General features: G+C 35.8%; 1 protein-coding gene and 1 non-coding gene across 7 annotated transcripts in view; one reads left to right on the top strand and one right to left on the bottom strand.

The window, feature by feature from the left end:
* LOC150102890 (cilia- and flagella-associated protein 52) overlaps positions 1-21,932 on the top strand; it is a 640,784-nt gene that overhangs the window by 164,498 nt on the left and 454,354 nt on the right. The window lies entirely within an intron of this gene.
* LOC150102893 (U6atac minor spliceosomal RNA) lies at positions 2,954-3,075 on the bottom strand. The gene has a single exon (XR_016548890.1). It is a non-coding gene; the product is annotated as a U6atac minor spliceosomal RNA (small nuclear RNA).

Genomic DNA, 21,932 nt, shown 5'->3' with positions numbered 1-21,932 from the left:
CTTTACTTTTTATTTTTTATTTAAAAAAAACACATAATTTTTTGAAATATATTAAGCCACAAACTCATTCAATAACCTAACAAAAATTAGTCTATTTGACAGTGTATACATTATTTGGAATTATTGTTTCAGCTACTCTATAACAAAAGTTTGAAAATAAACATGCAATCGTATGGTAAAACCACTAGATAATCAGATGTTCGTAAAACTGATATCAGTGGGTTGTTCCACTGGACATTAGTTCTGTGTTCGTCAGTACACTGATGTATAACAGTTGTTTGTGTTTAAAATTTAAAAACAATAATAAATTTAAAAACTGTAGATTCAGCAAATTTTATTTTTATAATTATTATTATTACCATTCAGGCCTCCATGGAGTCAAAAGACTCATCATGGGATGTCCTTCCTAAGAACATAAAGTCTGTCACGACTCATCGAGGAGAGGTCCCCTTTAAGAAACACAAAGTCTATCATACCACTCCTTAAACTCATTGACCATTCTCGCTCTCACCACTCCATCAGGCAATGCTTCCACGGTTCAACCACCCTCCATGCAAAGAAACCACTCCTCATCCTCTTGCTCACAGTTTCCTTTCATAACTTCCAGGGATGGCCTCTTGTAATTACTCCTTCCCACTGTTCAACCAAGTGAAAGAACTCCCCAGTGTCAACCCTGTAACCACCTCTCAACAGTTTAAAGTCTCAATCATATCACCTCTCCTTCTTCTCTCTACCAAACTCTGCAGTCCACATTCCCTCAGCCAATCCTCATAACTATGCTTGTACAGTCCTGAAACCATCTTTGTCATCCCTCTTTGTATCCTTTCCACAGTTAATTTATCCCCTTCAAATCCTGGGGACCAAATCTGAGAACAATAGTCTAAGTCATTGATATAAAGGTTAAACAATATAGGTCCTAGTACTGAGCCCTGTGGGACCCCACTTGTAACTCATTGCCTCCTTGAAACTGCTCTACCATACACAACTCTCTGATACCTATCAGACAGCCAATCCTGAATCCAGTTGACCAATCTCACATCTAGACCCATGTGAGGCAACTTAAATATCAGCTTATCATGTGGCACCCTGTCAAATGCCTTCACTAAGTCTAAGAAAATTGCAGTATATGCCTTTCCCTCATCTTATGTTCTTGTAACTTTATTGTTGACTCTCACAGATAACATTACCCTCATCTGCCCAATGTTGTATACGGTCCCTCACTACTTTCTCCAAGATCTTAACAACTACTGATGACACACAGACTGGCCTATAATTTGACACTTCCAGTCTGTTACCACTCTTATGCAATGGCACTATCTTACCTTCCTTCCATTCCCTGGGCACCTTTCCAGCAGCCAGACTTTCATTGAAAAGCCAGCTTAAAGGCACTGTCAGTTCCCTAGCACATTCTCTCAAAACTCGTGGTGAAATACCATCCAGTCCCAAAGCTTTACTGACATCCAGAGTACTCAGTATCTGAAACACATTCTCCTCCTGTGCATCTAAACCTCGAACCAGCCCTATCCCTCTAGCATTAAAACTGACTCCTCTTGGATGAAATACTCCAATAAAGTGTTCATTGAACAATTCCACTATGTCCTCTGCATCAGTCACTCTATTCCCATTTTTATCCCACAATATCATTCTTCCACAGTCATTTCTCCTCCTACTGGCCACATAGCTAAAAAATTCCCTAGGATTTTCTTTGGATCTTAGGGCCAATCTCCTCTCATATTCCAGTTTCGCTTTCCTTAACAGACTAGTCACTCTTCTCGCCTGTGTCTTATATTCTTCATGCATCTTCTCTTCACTTGTCTCCTTATATCTCTTCCATAGTTCTCATGCAATTCCTGTTTAATATTGTTTGTCATCCACTTTACTCCAAATTGTGTTCTCTTCTTGACTCGTGGTATACCACTTACTATTGCTGCTAACAAATATTCTTTCACAATTTCCCACGCGCTAATGATATCCCGGCCTTCCAATTCCTCCCTCCATGAAACTTCCCGAAGTTGACGTCTAAGACTATTATAATCACCTGCTTTATAATTCCACATAAGTTCCCATCTCTTTGATACTCCTGCATGTCTATTCATTTTCCAAGTCAAAACCATATGGACACTCTCTCGAACTGGTGGGAGAGATGTCATCTCAGTTATTATCAACTCTTCTGTTGCTATAACCAATTCCAAAACTCTTGAACCTCTTGTTCCCTCTGTTACATGTTGCCTAAGACATTTGTCCCTCAAGAATTCTAGAAATTCCATTCCCCTGTTGCTACATGCATCTTCCTCTCTCCAATTTATACTACTGTAGTTAAAATCTCCCATAACAGTAATTCTTCTTCTTGCACTTGCCAAACTTAACTGTCTAAACATCTCCTGGTCCCCATCCTCTGTGCTCCTGGGTCTGTAGCAACACCCCACTAAATATCCTGTCTTGCCTACCTCTACCTCACACCATATGCTCTCAAAATCATTTGTCTCACTTCCTTCCAAAGCCTCCACTCTTAGAGGACATAGGTCATCACTTATCATAAGCAGTACCTCACCATCATGCTTTCCCCTCCTATCCTGACGAAAAATGCTGTACCCAGCGACTTCTATTCCTGTTATTATATCCCCTTCTGTCAACCATGTCTCAGTGATCCCAATAACGTTTGGCCAGGCTGCTGCTATCTGCACCTCCAATTCCTCTCCCTTATTCCAGATACTCCTGGCACTAGTATAATGCATATAAATGCCATTGTTTCTATACCCAGCATTATTCCTTCTAGACTACACTGGGCTCAGTGTTACCTGATGTCGTTTCCCTTCTCCCAAGTATCCATTCCCACAAGAGGCCACCCCTGCTATCATCCTCCCTGGGACACACTGACTCATTCAGAACAGCAATTGCTCCAGATGCCAAGTCCTTCCTCATTCAAATGTAAGCGGTCTCTTGCATACAATTCTTAAAAAATTGGTTTATTGCTGAGAAGTAAGCGGCAGTGCCTTAACCTTATATGTATTAGGCCCAGAGGCCGGTCCGTCCTTATCAAGGGGAGCGCTAACCTTCTCTCCTTTCATACAACACAAAACATTCATGCCCACAGCTGGATGTAAAAGTAAAAGTAATTGTAAAAGTATTTTTACCCGTGGAACATGAAAAGACAGTGAAATTTATTATATTAATTTTTTTTGGGAAAAAAAATAATGGAAAGTGATTCTGCTGATTCTACTGCTGTTGAAAATGAAGTCGAAGATGAAATTTGAAGATAATATGCACATTGATTCAATGAATATGCAACAAGTTGGAGGAGATAAAGAAAATAATTTACCTGATTGCTGGAATGAGAAGGAAGCATCCCATTTCTAAATGCAGTATGTATAAGTGGTTAGAAGTTAAAAATGGTAAATTAGGATGCCGTGTTTGCTCAAAATATTAAAACTTAAGTATTGAAGGAGAAAAAAGTTGTTTTATCATCAAAGGAATGGGTAGAAATGAAAATGGAACCGAATAGAAACACTGCAGGCTCAAGAACGTAAAAAGTTATCCAAACATAATGAATCATTTGCTCATAATAAAATCATAGAAATAAATGAAGAATGTTGCAAATCTATATTACCAAATTTAATTTACAAACTAAATGAAAAAGAAATTTTGATAACTTCAAAAATGTTTAATTCTGTTTATAATTTGGTGAAGAGAAACCGACAATGTCTGATTTGCCAGATTTAATCAAGCTGCAAATTAAAAATGGTATTGTTCTAGGATTATCATTACATTCTAGATTCTCATGAATTAGAATAGTTTAACATATTTCGAAAGAAATAAAAATATTCTCCAAAATAAAAGGAAAAAAAATGCAAAATTTCTATAATATCAAACGAATCGATAATGTGGTCAATTCGTCTGCTATTATAGAAAAAAAGTGTTTTAGTTATTCACATACAAGTTGAGCTCACTGAACCATGTATGATTTTTGTAGTTCTTGCAGAACTAATAAATATCACTGCGGAATGTAAACATGCTACTTTAAATTCATATTGATTTTCTGATAACAATTTAAAAAATCATCTTATTGCAGTTTGTTCTGATGGAGCTAGTATAATGCCAGGATACAAATCAGGTGTTGCAATCAAACTTCTACAAAAATTTCCCAACATTGTGATTTGGCATTGAGTAGCTCATCGTTTACAATTAGCATTAGACGATTCGATAAAAAAATATTAAAGAAATAAATTATTTTGAAATATTTATGGATAAATTATATGCTTTTCATCAACAATCACCTAAACATCAACAAGAATTAAATACAATTGCAAAAGACCTTGGTATTGAAATTTTAAAGATCGGCCCTGTGTTTGGACCACGATGGGCAGTTTGTGAATGGCTCTTGCTGTGTGGAGAAATGACTTAGCTTTATGCAAGCATTTTGCATCAAATGATAAATATAAGGGCTTTTTAAACCAACTTCTCAATTTGAATTGTTAAAAGATCTAGCATTAATGATCGATATCCTACAGGAATTATCATATCTGTCAGAAGCTCTACAAAGTCGCCCTTATAATACTTATATTGTGACTTTGTATACTTATATATAATTCCTTAATCATGCAAACAATTAATGCAATTGATGATTTTAAAAATTCTGTAGGTTCTTGTGAATCTAAAATTGATACCATGTTAAAATCAAAACAATTTGAAGGAATAGCAATTGAAAGCAAAATCAGATTTCTCAAACTACCGCAAGAAACATTACTAAACTCTCTTATGTCTTTAAAGGATAGTTTAATGCAGCAAAGAAGTTGAGGATTTGGAAGATGAAGAACCTCAAAAACATTTTAAATGTGTGTTATCCTGAAACATGGAGTATGGAAGAAGTTACATGTTCATGGTTAGAAGGAAAAAAAGATAAGATCTTTTAAGTTTTATTTTGAAATATGAAATTAAAATTAATGATTTTAGAGATTTAGTGGAAATGGCTTTGTCTGGCAAGTTACGAAACAAAATTCCACCACGGTGAAAAAAGCCAATGCGATTATGGCAACAATTGCAGTTTGCAGCACTGAAGCTGAACGAGCTTTTTAGTGTGATGAATAACATTGTAATGACGAAGATATCTTCTCTCACTATAACATATTTTGGATTTAATGACAATATGTATAAATGGGAAACCCTTGAATGAATTTAATCCGAATCCCTATGTCAAATCTTTTGTAGAAAATCATTGCTCGGCTATAGATCCTCCTAGAAGAACACAAGACGTGAAGGAGGAAATAAGGTGTGGCAGCTGTTGTCATAAGTATTTCCTTAAAATAATTGTTCGTAAATATTAACTTGTAAAGGAGAGAGTTTTTTCTGGGTAAATGTGCAGCAGACAGTGAGGTTTTTTTTTTTTTTTTCATGTAAAATCGTCTCATAGTTTCAAAAGTGATTTTATTAAATAAAATATTATAGTTACTGTTACTACCATTTTACAAATAAGAATTCACTTTTGGTAGTCTCATATAAATTAATAGGACTGTAAAATAATGTCCCTTGATTGGTACCATTGATTATCACTTGAAGTATAAAAACAAAAGAGAAATATAATGTATTTCAATATTATTGTGTTTAGATAATATTTATGTATTATTAATAGATTGTTTGTCATAAAAACTTCTATCACAAACAAAACAAATTTATTTTGTTTATAAACATCCCGCGAACATCCATTAGCGTTCACAAACATCCCTCCGCAGGAATGGATGTTTGTGATTGTCTCTGGAAATACTAGTGGTGGCAGTTGGCGATAGATGCCGTTCATGTAGTTTTTTTTTTTTTGCTCGACGATGCGAGCCCTTTGTTAAAATTTCCATAGCTCACCACTGGGTGCATGTAATGTAGTGCACAATGCTACTGTTGCATTGGATTAAGATTTAGAGGTGCACAAGAATGAGGTTTTAGAGCTGTTGTAACAAGGATAAAAATTTGGCACTAGAGATAGATGCAATATCTGCATGTATGCTAAAGGCATTAGCTAGGACTTTTATATATGTATTAACATATATGTATAACGTGAGTCTCAGCTCAGGAATGATACCAGAGGAATGGAAGAAATCTGTAATAGTTCCATTATACAAGGGTTGTGCAAAAACTGATGTATCTAACTACAGACCTATCAGTATCTCTGAAGTGGTAGTGAAGATCTTTGAAAGTTGGTAAGAACTCACATACAGACAAACAAGCTATACTCTGCAAGGAGCAGCAGCATAGATTTACTAAAGGAAGGCCATGTTTTAGCTTGCTCATATTTTATAACAATATTATGGCCAAGTTGGATAAAGAGAGCAGATACAGTATGATAATGATGGATTTTGCCAAAGTATTTGATAGGATACCACACTAACGGCTGTTGCATAAACTGGAGAATAGGGAATTGTAATATAAACTGTCAACTTGGAGCAGTGGATGGTTGACAGACAGATATCAAAAAAGTGGTATACGAGGGTGGTGTGAAAAGTTCTTGGTCTCACCCATAGATGGCAAGACTATCAACAAGATTTTTTTTTCTAAGTTGGTACATCTGTCATAAGCATTCATGTGAAATTGTTAAGTTGTTTTATCAAGTAGTTTGTTTTATATAGCTGTCTGAAGCAAAAGTGTTGTCGGTATCCCTTCAAATGGATAAAATTGAGTATCGTGGGTTATAAAATTCTTTGTAAAAGAAGGTTTAATGCCAAATGAAATTCACTTCAAGTTCAGAAAAGTTTATGGGCTCTCTTCTTCTTTGTTTTCAACAATTAAGAAATGGGCTGCCGAGTTTAAATGACATACCAGCCTTAAATTTAGATGATCCACGTGGAGTGGATCATCTAAATTTAAGTGTAACATCCAAAAAGTGTAACACCACCAGAAATCATTGATCAAGTGCACGATATGGTATTGGATGACCGGCGAGTCAAATTGTGTAAAATTGCTAAGACTATAGGCATTTCAAAAGAAGGTGTAGGATATATTTTGCATGAAGAATTGCAAATGAAAAAGCTTTGTGCAAGATGGGCGCCACGCTTGCTCACAGCAGATCAAAAATGCACTCGCATGAAAATCTCTGAAAAGTGCTTGGAGCGTTTTAACAAGAATACAACTGATTTTGTGCATCAATTTATTACTATGGATGAGACTTAGATTTACCATTACACACCAGAATCCAGACAGCAGTCAAAACAGTGGACAGAAGCCAGTTGTTCAGCACCAAAGAAGATAAAGTCTGTTCCATCAGCAAGAAAGGTCATGGCATCAGTGTTTTGGGATGCTAAAGGCATTTTGTTTATTATTTATCTTGAAAAGGGTAAAACAATACCGGTAAATATTATTCCAATCTTTTAACCAGACTAGACAAAAAAATTCGTGAGAAAAGACCCAGTTTGCAGAAGAAAAAAATCATTTTTCATCAGGACAATGCACCTGCCCACAAAGATGTTTTGACAATAGGGAAAATTACGGGATCTGCACTATGAATTGTTGGCACATCCACCCTGTTCCCCAGATTTGGCTCCCTCTGACTTCTATCTCTTCCCAAAACTAAAACTCTTTCTCGCTGGTCAGCGTTTTTCTTCAAATCAAGAAGTGATTGTAGCTGTAGAGTGGTATTTTGCAGATCTTACTGAGAACCACTACAGGAGTAGTATAATGATGCTGGAGCACTGCTGGAATAAATGTATTAGTCTTAAGGGAGATTATGATGAAAAATAAAAATGATTTTGAAATTATAAATTCATTTTTTCATTTTAGGTTGAGAACTTTTCAGACCACTCTCGTATAGTGGGTGTGAATCTGCCATATTTAAGGTGACCAGTGGTACCTCAGGGTTCAGTCATTGGACCATTGTTGTTCAATCTACACATATAATGACATTAGGAAGGGTTTACCAGTAGATTTGCAATTATTTAATGATTATGCGAAGATAGGCAAGGTAGTCAGCAATGCTACTAATATTAAGCACTTACAAAATGATTTGAATAGGCTGGAAATTTGGACAAATTAAAATGGCTATCAATTTAATGTTAGTAAGTGTAATAATCTTATGAATTTAGTGTGATGAGATTTCCAGTGGCATATTACATTATCAAGGTTATACTACACGACCGATAAGGCTAGAGATCGTGGCGTAATGTGGGATAGGAATTTGAAGTTCAAAAGTCACATAGCAGAAGTTGCAAATACAACACAGAGGATAATTGTGATGTTGAAGCGAACCTTGACGTATGGATAAGGAAATCATTTTGTGTCTTCATAAGGCCTTGATAAAAACCATCTGAATTATTGTGCACATATTTAGTCTCCTGGATTCGAAGGGAATAAAGAAGCTGTGGAAAGGGTGCAAAGAAGACTTACAAAGATTATATCTTTGTAAATCTTCATGTAAATTTTGTGCAAAGACCAATGTATCCAACAATCGACCAATCAGTATCTCAGGAGTGGTGATAAAGATTTTGGGAAAATTTGGTTAGGGCTCACATTCAGAAATGGATTTACAGAGAATCTCTATTTTGCAATGAACAGATGGATTTACTAAGAAAATGTCATGTTTTAGCAACTTGCTCACGTTCTAAAATAATGTTATCATTCAGCTAGACAAGGGGAATGGATAGACCATGATACGTTTGGATTTTGCTAAGGCTTTTGACAGAATACAAAAGAATACATGGAAGACTGTTGCATAAATTGAGGAATATGGGTTTTGATTGTAAAATATTAGTGTGGACAAGAAGATGACTGACTTACAAATATTAAAAAGTGGTATGCGGGGGATATGAGTCTGCAGAATTTAAAGTAACCAGTGGTTACCTTTAATGTTGCAATATAAGACCACATTGAATTAAGTGGATGGAACCATTTATGTCAAATCCTTCCCAATGTCAATCTGTACATTGACATTGGGAAGGATTTGACAAGCAACATACAGCTATTTGCTGATGATTGCAAAGATAGATAGGGTAATCAGGAATGTGGCTGATATTAAATCATGATTAGGGATTACTTAAAAGTCAGAACTAAACAACTCAAAAGAGATATCCACATAACCCTTTAAAGCTGATATTGAAGTACTTGCTGAATGATTTGAATAGGCTGGAATTGTGGACATGATAAAATGGATGTCAGTTCGATGTCAGTAAATGTAAGGTGATGCACTTTGGTATGATTAGATATCCAATATCTTATTATTGTATACTGGTGGGATTATGCTTGAAGAAATTCATCAGGCTAGGGATCTTGGTGTTTTATTAGACAGGAAGTTGAAGGGTCATATAGCAAAAACTGTAAATACAACTCAGATAATACTTGCATTTCTGAAACTGACCTTGTTGGAAGTTTTTCCACTTGTTTATACTATAAATTAAAGATGCCAAGAAATTATATTTTTGGTTTAATCCTTTATCCAAGTGTAAGCAAACAAAGTTTGCACATGAAGTAACTTCAGGATGGGCAACTCATATATGGAGCCCAGTGACTTCACATCACTTGCCTTAGTATCCCATAATGCAAAGCACATATCTTTAAGGACATGTATAATGCTGTGCTCTCTGTTGGGGCAGGTAGTAGAATATCCCAGCCACACCTGTATATTGTAAGAGGCAATAAATGGAGACCCAGTCCCCAGGGGTATAACCAGGTTCCCTTCAGGGGTTGGGCTATGGTCTAATCACCCCCTCCCTGTAAAACATTATTTGAGTATGGAAACTGCAAATCTGGATGAACAAATGCTCCTGGCGACGACTTGACTTGCGAGACCCTAGAAGGCCATTATCTAGCCTGGTCTGTGTGGATAACCAAGGGTTCGGAAAGGCTTGTGTTGAAAGAGTCGCTTATGAAGCCACAAAAAAATTTTAAAGATTGGATCATAGAATGTCAGAACACTGCACCAGGTAGGAAAAACTAGACAGTTAACAAATAAAATGGACAATTAGAAATTAGACATTTTAGGCATCATCGAACTCAGATGGACTGGTTTTGGTAGACTTATAACTAGGGACAACAAAATAATATTGTATGCTGGATTAGAGAAGAAGAATGAGAAAGGAATTGTGCTAATATTGAAAACCAAAAAGTAACCAAAAGCTTGATGAATGAGAACCAGTAAATGCGAGAATTATAAAAGCCAGTTTCTATTCTTAAACCCACCATATTTAAGAGCAGGTTTACTCACCTACTAATGATACAGATGCAGAAATAAAAGAATGCTTTTATGAGCAATTCCAAAAGTTAATAAATTCTATTCTAAAACACAATATGATAATAAACATTGGCGACCTTAATGCAAAAGTGTGTAAAAGATCATATGTAGAAGAAAAAAAACTCCTTACGCTTTGAGGCTTGTGGAGACTGAAATGAAAATGATGTTTGTATCCTTTTGTGAAATGAACAACTTGTTGTAGGAGGAAGGAGACAAACATCATTTAATATGTCACTAACAAAAAGTGACGTCGTTTCCGACTACTTTTTGTTAGTGACATATTAAAACTTCAAAGTGTATTAAGAAAGAAAGGAAGTTCTAGAACTGCATTTGATACTGAAAAATGAAAAATTAAAGAAACGATAAAACTTTGGTTTGGAGATAAAGAACATATTTAATGTTAGAAATAGAGGAAAATCAAATTCTAAAGGAATAAGTAGAAGAATATTGGAAAAACTTCAGGAACACCTACAATGAAGTTGCTGAGGATGTAATTCGTAAAGTGGTAAATTTCTGCAGTTTTTTAACTGCAGAAACTTGGAAGATCATCGAAGAGAGAAAAAAGATTAAATTATTAATGAATAATACAAATTCAGAATGATTATATAAGGTATATAGTAAGCAGTATAATAAACTAAATAAAAGTGTAAAGCGAGCTGCAAGAGCCCACAAGAAGAAATATGTTGATGAATTAGCAAAAGAAGCACAACATGCTGCAAAAAATAGACAAATTAGACAACCTTATCAGATTATAAAACAAATCAATGGTAACAAAAAGAGCAATTTTTTCCTCTGTTAGAGACAAACAAGGAAACTACTGATGATTGACTCTGAAATTGAAGCAACATGGAGGGAATATTTTGATGAAATCTTGAACGTAGAGGTAGATAGAGGGTTGCAACAGATGCAAAATATTACAACTGGTGTAATACTCACTTTGAACATTTCTGAAGACGAGATTTTGTTTAGCAAAGTTAAAGATGCCCTGAGGGCACTAAAATCTAACAAAGCGTGTGGAAATGACATTATCAATGCAGAAATGTTAAAAGTTCATTTTAACATAACCACTACCAAATTACAAAGGTTATATAGTGAAATATGGAAGACGGAAAAAATTCCTCAACAATGGAAAGAAGCAATAATTATAAAAATTCCAAAAAAAAAGGAGATCTGACCAAGTGCGAAAATTGGAGACTCATTTCCCGCAGAAGTTTTTAAAAAAATTTTAATTAACAGATTAAAAAAGAAAATTTCAAACTTCTGAAGAGAAGAGCAGGTAGGTTTCTGGACTTACATGGAACCATCCAAATATTCATCTGAGAAATATAATCAAACAATGTATGGAATTTCAAGCTCCACTCTATCTAAACTTCATCGATTTTAGTAAAGTGTTTGACTCAGTAGATAGAGAGAAACTTTGGAAAATATTAGAAGAATGCAGAATACCTTATAAATATCTCAACATTATCAAGAATATGTATAATGGCAGCAAGTCTTGCGTGGAAGTAGATGGAAAACTTAAGGACTTCTTTATCATAGAAACTGGATTAGGCAGGGATTTTTTTTCCCTACCATCATGGGAAAAAAAAAAAAACTTGTTTTTCCAAAGTTTTCCTTTCCCATCTTGTATTAGTAACCATCTCAAATTTATAACTTAAAATTGGTTTCAATTAAAACATGACCACCTCTTCCTTATCACCAAAAATTCAAGATGACCAAATCTGTGCACAGTAATTTAGGTGCCACCATATCAATGTTTGCTCATGACCTAAGTATAGCCCCCCTCATATCCCTGGGCATGTAGTTGATACTGCTTCCCCCCATACACTTAAACATCATTCACTTGCAGTTTTGTATAACTTGTCTTGTCTGAGCTCCCTCCTGTGTTTGTCACGATAACTAGATCTCAGTCTCTCTCTAAGCCATTCCATCTCATAATGTTTTAGGTAATTATCCTCTCTCACAAATCCTATTTTCCTTTTATTTTCTTTCCTTCTTCCATTCTATGTCCCTACAGTTAAACTTACCCATTATAATAACAATACCTTCCCACTACTCATTCAGCTACTTTGCTGATGCATGTCATCTATTTATTTCTTTGCACTCTCTCTCGCCTATACCAGTAATTAAGCATATGTTTAGCTCTACTGGTGTCTCTCTCTCTTTCTCTCACAAGACATCCTTCAATGCATTTTCTCACATTCCTGCTGACCTTTTGTTCTTTTTAGTTGTAGTTCTGCTTCTATGATCAGCAACATTCCTCCTTTCTCATCCTATTCTCTCTCTCTGTCCTCCATAATATACATTACCATGTACATTATACCCCTGTTACTACATCCTCTTCTAGTTAGTCTCAAAGTGCTCATAATTTTTGGCTTAATTGAATTAATCAATGCTAAAAATTTCTTACACTTATTCCTAATACTTCTGACATTAATATACATGAATTGCATAAATTAAAGATACCAAGACATTATATACTTGGTTTAATCCTTTATCCAAGTGTAAGCAAACAAAGTTTGCACCTGAAAAATAATCAGGACTGGGGCAACTTGTATATAGAAGCTAATGACTTCACATCACTTGCTTTAGTATTCCATAATGCAAAGCACATATCCGTACAGGTATGTATAATGCTATGCATTATGGGAAGGGTCACTACCCAGACCAGTTTTGACCTTTATTGAGGTCTCGTCAGTGGGAGCCAGATCCAGAGGTGATACTAAGGTAATGCCAAAGCTTGTTTTCATATACCAGTAGCCAAAAGGTGTCACCTTATTATTAAAATACTCTGGATTAGAGATAGATGTTAAGTTTTTCCACTTGGTTAAATATAAATTAAAGATACCAAGAAATTATACACTTGGTTATGCTATGGTTTATGCATATTTGCTTTGCATTATGGGATACTAAGGCAAGTGATGTGAAGTCATTAGCTTCTATATACAAGTTATCCCAGTCCTGATTATATTTCAAGCGTTAACTTTGTTTACTTACACTTGAATAAAGGATTAAACCAAGTATATAATTACTTGGTATCTTTAATTTATAGTATAACCAAGTGGAAAAACTTCCAACAACTATCTCTAATCCAGAGTATTTTAATAATAAGATCTCTACACGTATATGAAAACATCACTTCAGCATTACCTCAACCTTGGTATCACCTCAGGGTCTTGCTCCCACTGACGAGACCTCAATAAAATCTGGGTAGTGACCCTTCCCATAATGCATAGCATTATACATACCCGTAAGGATATGTGCTTTGCATTATGGGATACTAAGGCAAGTGATGTGAAGTCATTAGCTTCTATATACGAGTTGCTCCAGTCCTGATTATATTTCAGGTGCAAACTTTGTTTGCTCGCACTCTTTTTACCAGGTTTGATGCCACCTTGTGAAGCACCTGCATGCTGATGTTTTCAGTAACTGTTGAAATATTCATTTTTAGTTCATCCAGTGTGTGTGTGAGGATTATTCCAATAAACAACATCTTGAGATAGCCTCAAAAGAAAAAATCTGGTGATATCGGAGGCCACATTCTTTTGAGATGAGATGAGATGGTCACCGAAAAATTCTTTCAAAAAATGTACGGTACTATTCGACATGTGGCACATGACACTGTCTTGCTCGAACCAACAATGCTGTTTGCTGACATCAAGGAGTGCCATGAACTTTGTGATGATATCTTGGTAGATGGAACTATTCACCGTCATTTCAAAGAAAATGGGTCCCACTATATGGATGTATGATATTGCACACAAACTCCAATTTTTTGAGAATGCAAAACTTTTTCATGAAAAGCATGTGGATTTTCACATGACCAAATCCTATTGTTTTGACTATTCACATACTATTGAAGTGAAACATCTGCAGAAGATTATTCATTTGCCTTTATCTGGGTTCTTCAGTTCATGACACAATATGGATGAAGGTGTAACGATTTCACAGCTTTCTGAGCACTACCATGTGGCATTGATGATTGCATGGCAAGTTTCCTGAGGCTTTTTGTTGGGGATCACTGTGGGGCTCTCTTTACCTCATCCATTTTATCATCAGTCAAAATGGCTGGTCTTCCAGAGCAATTCCTATCTGCAGCAGATCCAATTTCTCGAAAACGCTGCATTAATCTCATTTTTGTCAACTTCTGAGGGTTGCTGTACTCAAATACTTCTTGCAAAATTCCTCTGCAACACATGCATAAGAAAGATTAGCAAAATAACTTTCCAAAATAAAAATTCGTTGTGGCTGGGAAAAAGACATTTCACTTCCACAATGAACAAAGCTACACTGAGAACAATTTGTACATCTCACAGTGAACTCTCTGTCTCTGATAGTTTATAATAATAATAATAATAATAATAATATTATTATTATTATTATTATTATTACGTGACACCTCTAGGGAGTCCAAAGACTCATCGAGAGAGGGCACTTACTCTACAACTTTCCATCTCCACCACTTAATCCACCAACTACAACGAACCACAACTACAGTCATCATCTACACCAATACCATCTACTGCCCATCACCACCACCACTTTCACAGATAATTACAAGATCAATGCCCACTGTGGGATTTGAACATACAACCTTTTGGCTGGAGAGCAGATATGCTAACCACTTGGCCAGGCAGGCCAGCATTATGATGGTGACTTCTAGTGGCATAAGGAATGATTATAACGATTTGGAAACAATTGGTACAAATTAAACTTTCAGTTGTGCAACTTTGAAGTCGCCCTGTATTATGCACACAAAAATCTTTCACACTGCTCCCTAAACTCATTCACAGTCAGAGAACTCACAACTGATTCTGGCAATCCATTCCATTCATTTATGACTCTCCATGCAAAAAATTTAGTCTACACACCCCTACTAACCACACTTTTACACAATTTCCATGGATAACCCTTAGTTCTCTGACTGTATGTTATATATTAAAAAATTTCCTTTACATTAGTTTTATAAAATCCCTTTAATATCTTAAAAGTTTCTGTTATATCCCCTCTTCTCTGCTTATCAATACCCACACACTTTCAACCTATCTTTGTAGAAAGCATTCCACAGACCTGTCACAGCTTTGTCACTTTTCTTTGAATCTTCTCTGTCATTTGCTGGTCTCCAAGAAACCCAGATGCCCAAATCTGTACACAGTAGTCAAAATGTGGTGGAATCATGGTCTTATAAAGAGGGATAACAACTACTCTATCTTTACTTATTAACATGTTTTTCAACATCCAAGTAATCCTTTGAGCTGTTTTTCCAACTTTTGCAATATGTCCTCAGAACTTCAATTCTCTATCTACTGTTATTTCCAAGTCCCTAGCTTTATCAGTTTCTTGCAATTCAGTACCATCAATGTGATACATTTGTATGTAACCTTTTCAATCCAAAACCTTACATTTTGAAATATTAAATTGACAATCATTATCCACTGATCACAATACCAGTTTATTTAAATCATCCTGCAGGATAGCTACATCACCTTTATCAATTATTGTTCTCCCTAGTTTTGCATCATCATCAAACAACTATATCCCTTGTTCCCTTTGCCAGACTACACCTTATACTACTCTCTAAATATGCCAGAGAGTAGCATAAGTTGAAGTGACATCTAGGAGACAGAGGGTGGCTAATGCCTCAAGATTCAGTACTAGGACTAGTACTCTTTAATTTGTATATGAATGATATAGATAATGATATAAGGACTAACAGTTTGGTTAGTAATAGTGTGTGGACTAAATTTTTTTCTAGGAGAGTGGGGAATGAGTGGAATGGGTTGCCAAATTAATCGTGAGTGTCCTGACAGTGAATGATTTGAAGAAGAGGTATTATTGTTATTACATGGCATCTCCAGGGAATCTGAGGATTCAGTGCAGGAGGGCATGCTATGTCTCCCTTACTCAATTCTCCAACTACTTCCATCAAACATACAGTGGTATTTTTTGTATAAAGATTAGTGTGGGTTTCTCACTAATACCTGTATTAGACTATAGATACCTGTATAAGAATAATAATCTTTTTTTGATGTTTGCATGCATTATACAACTGAATGCCTTGCTTTGCTGTCCACAATCATTGTTTATTCCCCCATTTTGAAAAGTACACAGTTATCAAAACTGTATTATCATTGCAGACTTTTTAGTATTGATATATTCAGAGGGTAGCACATTATACTCGTTTAAAGTAAAAAAAAAAATCATTATTATTATTATTAGTAGTAAAATCTGATCTCCATGGAGTCAAAGGACTCATTGTGGGAGGTCCATTCTTACTCTCATGTAAAAAGATCATCGAACCATGCCTCATTTTCTCACCACATTTTCAGGCATTGCATTCTGCTTGCCAGTCACTATCCATGCAAAGAACCTGCTTCCCACTGCTCTGCTTACACCCTTCTTATAGCGCTTCCAAGCATAGCCTCTAGTTCTACCCTTGTCTCCTTGCACTCTTTGAAAAATCTCCTCCATATTAATGTGGCAAAAACTATGTTATACTTGACATAGAAAACAGTATGCCAAATAACTGTTGTTGTATAAATCTAATGACAACGGTATATAGTTTATAGTTAGCTGAATTCCAGCAAGTGTTTTAATAGCTTACTACATAAGCCAGTAATTGATTCTTACCTTTAGAAACCAAAGAGCTTTCTTGATCCACTGTGACTGATAACATTAAAGACAGAACTGTGATGGCAGAAGAAGCAGTTCAGCAGACCATATACACTATAATAAAGAGTTGTACATTTCTCTGTTGTCTGGAAATTAATTGTCATTTCCCTAAATCAGATCCCTAATGCAAATTGAACTACATTTGTTAGGGATCTGATTAATTCCAGAGATTCTAATGGGAGTTAGCTTATTCTTTGCAGAACCTAAATATGAAGGAAGCTTTTGGACAGGATGAAATGCAACTTGATTATCAGGAGTTTTTATTATTATTGCTATTTTTTTATTTATTTATTATTATTATTTTTTTGTATATGATTTATTGAACCTTGCTAGGACATCAGTTGCGCTACTACACTACTAAAACTTATGCATTGATAATTATTTGTCTGCCATATATGCTTGTGTTACTATTCTTTCTTTCAAGTAGCATAAATTGTGTGGCAAGTGATTTCAGATTGATATTGATAGTGCAAAAGAAATGTGTCAGAGAGAAGGTAGTGTGTTGCCTTGGTATGATAATGCAGAATGGAGGAGAAGATAAGAGTAGTGATAATGAGATGATACCAAGAATGTTCAGTGAGAAAAGTCTTGAATACATGGATGCAAGGAGTACATTTGAGGATAGTTGTACGCCGGATTTCGAAAAGATCGAAGTACAATGCAAAAATACTCGCACTGAGACTAATAGTAGAGAAAGCTTGAAGAAAGAACAAAAAGATATACTGCTGTTTCGTGGACTTCCAAAAAAAAAGCATTTGATAGTGTTGACCAAAATATGACATGGGCTGTCTTGGAATCCTATGGTGTGGGCAATAAACTGATCTGCCTGCTGAAAGATATAAACAGCCAAGCACAAGCAGAAATCAGGATAGCAGGTGCGACTGGAGATTGGTTTGCCACTAGTCAAGGCACAAGACAAGGGGACCCAATATCACGTCATCTTCATCACACATCTGGAAAGAACACTAGATAAGATTAAAGAACGCGGAGGCATTTCAATAAATGGAATGAAAATAAACTATCTCAGTTTTGCTGATGATGTCGTCCTGATTGAAGAAGACGCAACAAGGCTGGAACAGACATTGTAAACACTATACACAGAAGGAAAAAGATGTGGACTAAATGTCAACTTTGAAAAATCGAAAACAATGATATTTGGACAACAGTTACTGAACAGAGTTACCATAGACAGATATCAACTGGAAAATGTGGAACACTTCACATATCTTGGATGCCACATGACTTGGACCCCAAAAAAGAGATAAAAATTAGAATAACCAGAGCAACAACTATTTTAAATGCCATGGACAAAATATGGAAGAGCCGAGCTATAAAGATGCAAACTAAACTGCACATTATAGAAACCTGTATCTTCAGCAGCATGCTCTATGGATGTGTGGCTTAGGTACTCCTGAGAGAATCTGAAAGGAAGATATTAGCATTTGAGAGGAAGTGCTATAGAAAGATCTTGAGAATAAGCTGGATCCAGAAAGTGAACAATGAGGAAATATCTACAGACGAATACAACCAAAAGAAAACCTGATCCAGAAAATGAACAATGAGGAAATATCTACAGACGAATACAACCAAAAGAAAACCTGATCCAGAAAATAATCAAAAGGAAACTGCGACTCTATGGCCATATATGTAGAATGAACGATGAGAGGAAAATAAAAATGCTGCTGTTTGGGATGATTGAAGGAAAGAACAAAAAAGGAAGACCAAACAGAGAATGAGGCGATGGCATTGTCAAATGGTGTGGAAACTCTATACACAAACTGAGTCATCTTGCACAAATAGAATGTAATGGAAGAATCATATCAAGATGGCATCAGACACCTAAGGGCATTGGCCCCATGGTTGTTGTTGATAATGATATATGCAATAGATGTATTATATTTAAATGCTGAAGGACAAGGCTTTGGAAACACTCATTTTCTGGGCAGGTGAATGTGTTAGTACAGGAAAGCTAGAAGTTGCAAAGATAGAATGTAGTAGGGATGGCCTTGTGTGGATATAGTGACTTGAGAAATGAGAAGGTATATACTATATTGCAAATTCAAGTAGAGTATGTAATGAATAATAATAGCTATATGAATACAGCAATGTACTGCTTTTGCTTTATATAAATAGCAGGAGAATCAGGAATAAAGGAAATGTGTTTGTGGCATTGACTGACACATTCTCTCCAAAATTTGTTCATGTTATGGAAACTTAGCTAACTAAGGATGATGTTCTGAAAGGGTAGAAATCAAAGAGTATTGCATATTTAGACAGAATAAGGAATGGAAATATAATGTGGAGTTACTCATGATAAGCGATGAATTGTGTCCTTTTAGGTTAGAGAATCAGAGGGGGAACTGATGCTAATGGTATTGAGAGTATATTGGGCAAGATGGAAGTTTATTTGAAGATATTATTGGGATATTGCAGAAAAAAATAGATGGTAATGAGCAGGAAATGCACATAGACAAATTAGTTTGGCAGATGCAAAGATTGCGATTATTATGAGAACTTCAAATATAGCTATTCGTAGTATAAACTGTGCAGAGGAAGCAGCATACAGTACTGAGGAAACTATTCGACTTCTTGAAGGACAACTTTATCAGAGTTTTGAACTGGTCAGCATCTGAGGATCTGATTATGCCTAAGATGTCATACATGTCTCCATTTGATGACGGTGACCATGTAGTTGTGATGTGGAGAATGAATATGCATGTGTGTAGAAAAATCAAGGCAGTAGGAATTCATGTAGAAAGGCAGGCAACTATCAGAGACTTAGAAACCAGCTTGGAACAATGACAGAATTTGAAGGAAGGGAGGTCAGAAGTGCATGGATATACTTGAGAAATAGATGTTGGATATAGAAATTGGAACAGGCACTGAAGATGGAAAAAGAGATTATGAAAGACATATAAATGCATTTTATGAGGAATATAATGCTCAGGCTAGAAAGATGCTAGTGAAGTAAGGAGAGAAACATTAGATTATGAGAGGAGACTAGCAGCGCAATCCAAAGAGAATCTGAAGGAATTTTTTTACTGTGTGGCCAGTAGGAGGAAATGTGATTGTGGATGAATTGCTTTGCTGTGGAGATGAGAATCAGACAACCAAGGCAGATGACATAGTTGAGTTATATAATGATCACTTTATAGATTATCCCATCCTAGTAAAGCAGGCTTTATTCTCTGAAGGATAAGGAGGGGCGAAGTGTAAAAAGTGAACGAAGAGAATGTATTTCAAATACTAAGTATGCTAGATGTCATTAAAGGGAGGGGGAGAACTACATGGAATTTCATCATGTTTTAAGGGAATGTGCTGAGGAATGACTGTGCCTTTTACCTGGTACGTTTTATGAAAGCCTTGAAATGGGATAAGTTTCTGAACTAAAAACTAGGTCAGTTTGTATTTCTTATATCATTAAGATTTTGGAAAATTGGTAAGAACTCATACACAGAATTGGACAGATGAGGGATATTATTTATGCAGGTCAGCATGGATTTGTTAGCAGTTACTCTTTTAGTAATCTAGCTACCTTTTATAATAGAGTAACAAGAACAGTAGGTGAGGGTAAGGCATATACTGTCTTCCCCCCCCCCCCCCCCCCAAAAAAAAAAAAGACATTTCCTATGGGTTTGGATCACAGAGTAGGAAGATTATGAGTGCAGTACTGGGACCATTACTATTCAGTCTTTGTCAATGATATTGTCACAGGACTACAGGAAGATATTCAGTTGTTTGCAGATGATGTGAAGCTTGAAAGAGTTATTTGTCATAGTGCTGATGTTTTGGCTCCTCAAAAGGATTTGAATTTGCTGGAAAGGTGAGCAAATGAATGGGAATATCAGTTTAATACAACCAAGTATAAGAATTTGAAATTTGGGATACACAGATTGGATGCTTCATACTCACTTGTTTGGGTTATTATACTGGAAGAAGTGGTGGAAGCAATCAATCTTGGAGTGATTGTTGATAGAAATTTGAAGGTCAGAGAACACATTGCAATGGTTGTGAAGACAATTCACAGAATTACTACAGTTGTGGAGGGCATTGAGAAATATTGTAATAGGCCTGTGGAGGGCTCCCTATGAGAATATAGTGCTGGTTCTATTTTATAAAGCTTTGATCAGATTTCTGTGCCTCAGATCTGGTCATTGCGATTTAAAGGGGATGAAATAACCTTGGAGAGTGTGCAGAGGTTGGATAATAAAAATGATGTTAGGACTGTTCTATGAGGAACACCTGAATAGCTTGCAAACTACAGAGTTTGGTGGATAAAAGATGAAGGGGAGGATATGATTGGGATATTTAACTGTTAAAGGGTTATCATCAGATTGATAGTGGGGAGATTGTTCTTATGGTAGAATGAGGGGAATGGACAAGGCCCAATCCTGGAAGTTGCAAAAGGAAGTGGTGAGTAAGAGTGTAAGAAGTAAGTTTTTATGTAGGGAGTGGAAGGAGAATGGAATATATTACCTGAAAGAGTGGTAAAAGTGGAAATGGTGAATGAGTTTAAGGAGTGGCATTGTAGACGTTGTATTTTCCAGCATTGAACTATGAGTCTTGTGACTCCATATACTTCAAGAAGATAATAATAATGTATCCTATTGACAATGCTCACAATATACTGGACAAAAATTTGAAGTTCAAAGAACATATTGCAAATGTTGTGAAGACAATTCACAGAATTACTACAGTTGTGGAGGGCATTGAGAAATATTGTGATAGGCCTGTGGAAGGCTCTGTATGAGAATATAGTGCTCGTTCTATTCTATAAAGCTTTGATCAGATTTCTGTGCCTCAGATCTGGTCAATGATTTAAAGGGGATGAAATAACCTTTGAGAGTCTGGATTATGCAGTAATCAATAATTATTACTCATTTATTATATGACGAAGTAATAATTTCGCACCCTCTAATGTTGTAAAAAAGAAGTATTTCAGCTATGTAGGTGTTGATCTTATGATACCAGTCTTCCAAATTTTTGGAAAATTAATACAATCATGCTTGTTCAGGTTAGGAGAATGCTTACTACGATCTCTTTGTAGTATCCAGAAAAA

The sequence above is a fragment of the Typopeltis vanoorti genome, chromosome 9 (assembly GCF_054136105.1).
Source record: "Typopeltis vanoorti isolate ZY-2024b chromosome 9, IOZ_Tvanoo_1.0, whole genome shotgun sequence".
NCBI lineage: Eukaryota > Metazoa > Arthropoda > Arachnida > Uropygi > Thelyphonidae > Typopeltis > Typopeltis vanoorti.
Note: the sequence above shows the minus strand (reverse complement) of the source record. Positions and strands in the feature narration are given on the sequence as shown.